Consider the following 6354-nt stretch of genomic DNA (forward strand, 5'->3'; position numbering starts at 1 on the left):
CTCAATCTACTCATCCAAAAGACTCAAAGAGTTTATGCGGATTTCTAAAAACTTATTTATCTCTGTTTGTTGTCGCGCAATGTTCTCCAACTGAGCCACTTGATCCTAAAAAGCCCTATACACTCTTCTTGATGCTCAGGTGGTTGGTTCGAAAAATTTGGGGAGTTGAATTCTGGAAGATATTGGTGACTCCAACCCTGAAGTGAAGGATCACAATGCCAATGGTAGTCGAAATTTGCAATATTATTTAACAAGTGCATCGCACTGTTATAATCTCTTCTGAACAAGTGACTGTCAGTTTCCAAAGCTCCATAATCCACCCAACGTCTTGTTGTCTCATCCAAACTGCCATAAAAAACTGAACTAGAGTGTAGTTCGAAAAATTATGATATTGTCATCTGTCTGCCAAATCATTGAATCTCCTCCAAACAGCATAGAATTGTTCTGAGTATTGTTGGCCAAACCTTGTGAACACCTATCGATTATCCATCTCCAAGCACCTCACAAGTAAGAAAATTTAAAATTAAAATTAAGAATTAAACAAATGCAACAATAAAAAAAATGCCTAGTCTCAAGCAAATAATCTATCCTAATATTAACTAAAGAGTCCCCGCCAAATGCGCCAAAAACTTGACCGCTTAAATGGATATTAAAAATAATTACTGGCAAGTGTACCAGATCAAGTAATAGTAAGTGGACTGAACTTAGGATTACCAAAATATAATTATTTTAACTTAATCTAGACCAAGCCATAAAATGGTTTGATAAATTTGAATAAAACTAAAATTAATAAATAAAATCAACTAAAATAAAAACGCAGCAAAAACTTTGGAATGAACTTCAACAATGAGAAATTCGATCAAGGACACACGCAGGTACCAAACAAATCATGCAAAAAAATGAAAAATTTAGGATTCAGATTAATCTTAAATAACGGCGAATTCCCCTAAAATATTTAACAGTGTATTTCTAGAACAGTTAAACCTATTCAAATATTGATGGATCAATCTTTCATAATTCAAATAAAATTCGAATGCATTAGGAATTATGAGAATTTAGTTTTCACCTACAGCCGTATACTAAAATCGAATACTATTTCTAGTCGGTTTAACCATATGTCAATTATTGGAGTGATCGAAATCAATTCCTCCTCTGTCGACCTGGAATCTATTAAAAAGTAAGTAAATAGTTGATCAGGTTATTTATAAGACATAATTTAAATCCAATAATCAATTATATAAATAAAAATCTGAAAAATCTCAAAATAATATCCAAGTATTCAACAATGATTTGTTCGGCCCAATCTCGTGGCTTTGATCGAATAAAAACTACTACTCCATAAATAAAATCATGATTCAAACAAAGTTTTTAATCATGAACTAAGAATAACAAGAAGAAAAGAAGAAAGAAAAGAGAAATCTTCTTTCCCAAGCCTGTAGCCGCCTCTCTGTGTTGTGCACATTCTGGAACCCTCTCTCACGTCTGAATAACTGCCTTTTATATGGCTTCAAAAGCCCATGAAATAAAGCTCGAAAAATAAGATTTTTAATTTCTGAAAATATAATTTTTTCTGATTCGCGATCGCTCGTTTGAGCGGTAGAAAATCCTGCTTGAGCGAGACAACTTCTGCCTCAAATAATTTTTCACCTCGCTCGAGCGGCAGAAACACGCGCTCGAGTGAGAAATTTTCTTCTCCAATTTCTTTGCGACACAGTTCTCTGCTCCAATTTCTTCGCGACACAGCATCAGCGCATATGCAAGCGCAATAGCGCTTAAACTAGCACTATAACTCTCCTTCATTCTCAACATGGCGCAATAACGCTCCTTGTTCCCTCAATCTAGTGCTATAGCACTTGTTTCTTTCTCTCTAGGTAGAGCTGTAGTTTAGTGTTGTAGCTCTAAACAACAGCTCTACTTCTTCCATGGTGCTAAAATCTTCTTTCTTTATTCTTTTCTTTTCTTTTCTTTTGCACAAAACTCCTTTAATTTCGCATCTTTCCTACAAATAAAACCCGAAGAGTGAAATGCACACGGATGCAATAAAACACATAAAAACACACATAAAACAATATAAATGCACAAAAAATAAACATAAAAATAACACGAAATAATGCACACAAAATGCACTTATCACAATTCATGATGAAAGGAAGGCTATCAAATATTGGATTCAAATCTAAATATTGGTTATTGGGATCCCGAGGATAAAGATCTCACAAAAAACCACCAACTCTTCCGCTCGAGGTGGTGTCGAGTATCTTAATCCTCAAACTTTGGCGCAACTATAATGAGTACTCTATCTCTAGGAGTAGATCTACATCTCATGTCACTCGATTATAGCTCCCCAAACGTCTTTTACAATCTAGGCTATTCTGCCTTCTATGCTTTATTGTGTAAGGCTCAAGATGAATGCAATGCTGCATATCAATTCTATCAATTTCTGATTTATTTGAACATCTAACATCTTAGATACAAATCCCAATCTAAACATATATTCAAATCATAAATATAAAATCGATAATCATCGAACTCATCAAATAAGCATATTCATGCTTCTCAACAAATGTTAAACATTGAATCAATCAAACAAGATAAACATATAAATCAAATAGAGCAAGCAAGAGCATATAAACATGCAAGTATGTGATTTTAGTGGGAGCTCGAGAATCTAATGTTGGAACACGGTCATTCTCCGGATCGAAAAAGAAAGTGATACCCGTTGCAGTGGAAGTTTTAAAATTTTATATGGAACGATTCCATATGGGTATCAAATTCCTACGATTAAAATTGATAACATAAAATTTAAACAATGTAAATTTTACCTTAAAATCTCGAAGCGAGATTATGGACACCAACAGATTAAACTGCTCTTGTTGTATATCCCAGGAATTGATGAACAAACGTTTCTTCAATCAGGTCCACGAACGGAAATTTAATCCCTCTGATAGACTGCACTAGAAAGTCTATCAAAAGTTTCTACGAATAGAAAATTAACAGATTTGATCCGTTAAACCAGACTGCAAATTCGAAATTCACAGGCTGGATTTTTCGAACAGAGAGAGGAGAGGGGGCGGCCACACCTAGAGAGAAAAACTAGGGTTTTCAAAAATTTTGTGACCAGTTGTGTGTAATTTCTGTACTGCAATAACTTATTTATAATGTGGGCTGCTAACAGCTTAGGGCCCATTATTCATAAGTTCAAGCCTGACAAGCAAAGCCCGCATGTTCAGAAATTAATATAAAATTCATTGTGACTCAGATTGATAAACCAATTTCACCAATGTGCACAGAAACCATTTCTGCATCTTTTAAAGTCAAGATAAATTTTCTGAATCTGAATTCAGTGGTTTCCAAAAATGTCCATCGCTATGTCATTTTAGAAAATCTTACTCCCTCTACTTTTAAATAAGAAGTCCCACTTCTTTATTCACTAAATTTAACTCTTTAAATTTAATTATCTCAACGAGGATTAAAAATCCATTACTTGTGTGACCCTCAATGGTTCAGGGATACAGCTAGCCGTGGGCTCACAACTCCTTGTGACTCAGAATAACAATTTCCGACTTGCCCATCGAATCATGATAAGAGCGCCTAGCAACATCGCCCCATGATTCCCTAGGTATTACTAATAGTGCCTGCAAGAACCAATAGATTTTGGTTAGCGTACAGTACGGTCCCTTCATCCATATATCCCGATCGAATCAATAACCATTGGTAAATCGAGAGTCGTTCGAGATTTGATAACTATGCATTACATCTTGGAGATCAAATAGTGACATCGCATGTGTTACTAGGAACACCAAGTAACCTAAAACACATCATGTACTCTTGCCAGAGATTCGTCACACTAATATCTCCTCATATCGCATAGGATATCCACACTTGCAAGTATGTGGTGAATCCTTGACAACAAAGCATCGAATCCTATATGTGTCGTAACTGCACCCAATCCCGACACCTGATGACCCCAATAGAGTCGGTAAACGAGTCAAAGTACAGTACTATCATATAGAGTCTCAATGATGTTTCAAGTAGTAAGGACTAATGGAGTACAACCAAAACCGCGGACTTTATCCACTCGATAAGTGATAACCACTTGGAATGTTCGGATAGGGTAGTTCGATCATTCATCATATGAATATCTATTTGCATGCTTTGAACATCTATATGTTCCATACCAATGAAACGTGGTACTCGGCATCGCAAATGCTAGTCTCAATCTCGAGCAATCCTTATCCTTATTAACGGACGGCTCAATTGACTAGGAACTATTTAGAATATACAGTGACTATAAGATGTGTTTCATGATAGCCATCCCCATGTGCTACCACATCTTACATACACTATAGTATATTCAAGGTCTTCATCTAAATATTTTATAGTATGTCACAACATAACAATATGCTAAAAGATAAAGTAAATGCCATTATAAAAGTGTAAATTATATTAAACAAAAGATTGTTTATACATAGAGTCATAAAAGCCCTTAGCCACAAGTTGGCTCACCGGGCACCCACTCTTTCAATCTCCCACTTGCCCTAAAGCCAACTAGTCATACTACGTAATCCTATTGCTTCGCGATGTTTGTCAAATAATGGTCCTGGCAAGGGCTTAGTAAGTGGATCAGCGATATTGTCTGCAGAGGCCACTCTCTTGACAGTGATGTCTTCTCTTTCCACGATCTCCCGGATGATGTGGTATTTCATCAGTACGTGTTAGGATCTTTGATGACACCTTGGTTCCTTTGCCTGAGCAATGGCACCCGTGTTGTCACAGTACACCGGGACTGGACCAACAGCTTCAGGAATAACGCCCAACTCTTGGACGAAATTCCTCATCCAAACGGCCTCTTTAGCAGCAGCTGATGCCGCAATGTATTCTGCCTCAGTGGTGGAATCCGCTGTGGTGTCCTGCTTGGAACTCTTCCAAGAGACAGCACCGCCATTGAACATGAACACAAATCCAGAGGTTGACTTCGAGTCATCCACGTCACTTTGGAAGCTAGAGTCGGTATAGCCTTCCATTTCAGATCTCTTCCTCCATAAACCATGAATACATTCTTAGTTCATCTCAAGTACTTAAGAATATCCTTCACGGATTTCCAATGCATTTGACCGGGATTGGCATGATATCTGCTCGTGACACTCAGAGCAAATGCCACATCCGGTCTGGTAGATATCATCCCATACATGATACTCCCTATGGCTGACGCATATGGTATGTGTGTCATTTTCTCTATCTCTTCATCAGTCTTGGGACACATAGACTTGGATAGAGAAAATCCATGACACATAGGTAGATGTCCTCTCTTGGACTCATCCATAGAAAACCTTTTCAATATGGTGTCGATGTAGGTTTCTTGAGTGAGTCCTATCATTCTCTTAGATCTATCTCTATAGATCTGTATCCCTAGAATATAGGACGCCTCACCCAAATCCTTCATCGAGAATCTACCTGATAACCATATCTTTGTTGACTGCAACATCCTACGTCATTCCCAATGAGTAGGATGTCATCAACATAAAGAACTAAGAACGTCATCGCATCCTTAACTACTTTCTTGTACGCGCACGGTTCCTCCGGGTTTTTGATGAAACCAAAGTCCTTTATTGTTTCATCAAATTTCTGGTTCCAACTTCTTGATACTTGTTTGAGACTATAAATTGATCTGTGAAGCTTGCATACCTTATGCTCGCTTCCCATGGATGTGAATCCCTCGGGCTGCATCATATAGATTTCTTCCTTAATGTTTCCATCAAGAAATGCAGTCTTCACATCCATTTTTCATATCTCATAGTCATACCATGCTGCTATGGCAATAAGGATTTTTATGGACTTGAACATTGCGACTGGTGAAAAAGTTTCATCATAGTCAACACCTTGTCTTTGAGTGTAACCTTTTGCAACCAATCGTGCCTTGTAGGTCAGTACCTTACCATCAGGCCTAAGCTTTCTCTTGTAGATCCATTTACACCCTATTGGAACTATTCCATCGGGAGGATCTACTAAAGAACAAACTTGGTTTGCATGCATCGAGTCTATTTCCGACTGCATAGCTTCAAGCCATAAGTTCGAATCCGCATCAGAAATTGCTTCCTTGAAGTTTCTTGGATCACATCCAATGTCGGGTTCACTTTGATCCCCTTCAAGAAGAAGACCATATCTAATAGGAGGCCTAGAAGTCCTCTCGGATCTTCTAGTAATAGGCGTGTCAATCAATGGTTCCTGAGGTGTAGGATCATTATTTTGTATCTCGGGTTCTTCTCGAATTTCTTCGAGTTCCATCATTTTGCCTTTCTTATCCAATAAGAACTCCTTCTCCAAGAAGGTGACATTCCTTGAAACAAACACTTT

This window comes from Henckelia pumila, chromosome 3 (genome assembly GCF_033568475.1).
Source record: "Henckelia pumila isolate YLH828 chromosome 3, ASM3356847v2, whole genome shotgun sequence".
NCBI classification, from domain to species: domain Eukaryota; kingdom Viridiplantae; phylum Streptophyta; class Magnoliopsida; order Lamiales; family Gesneriaceae; genus Henckelia; species Henckelia pumila.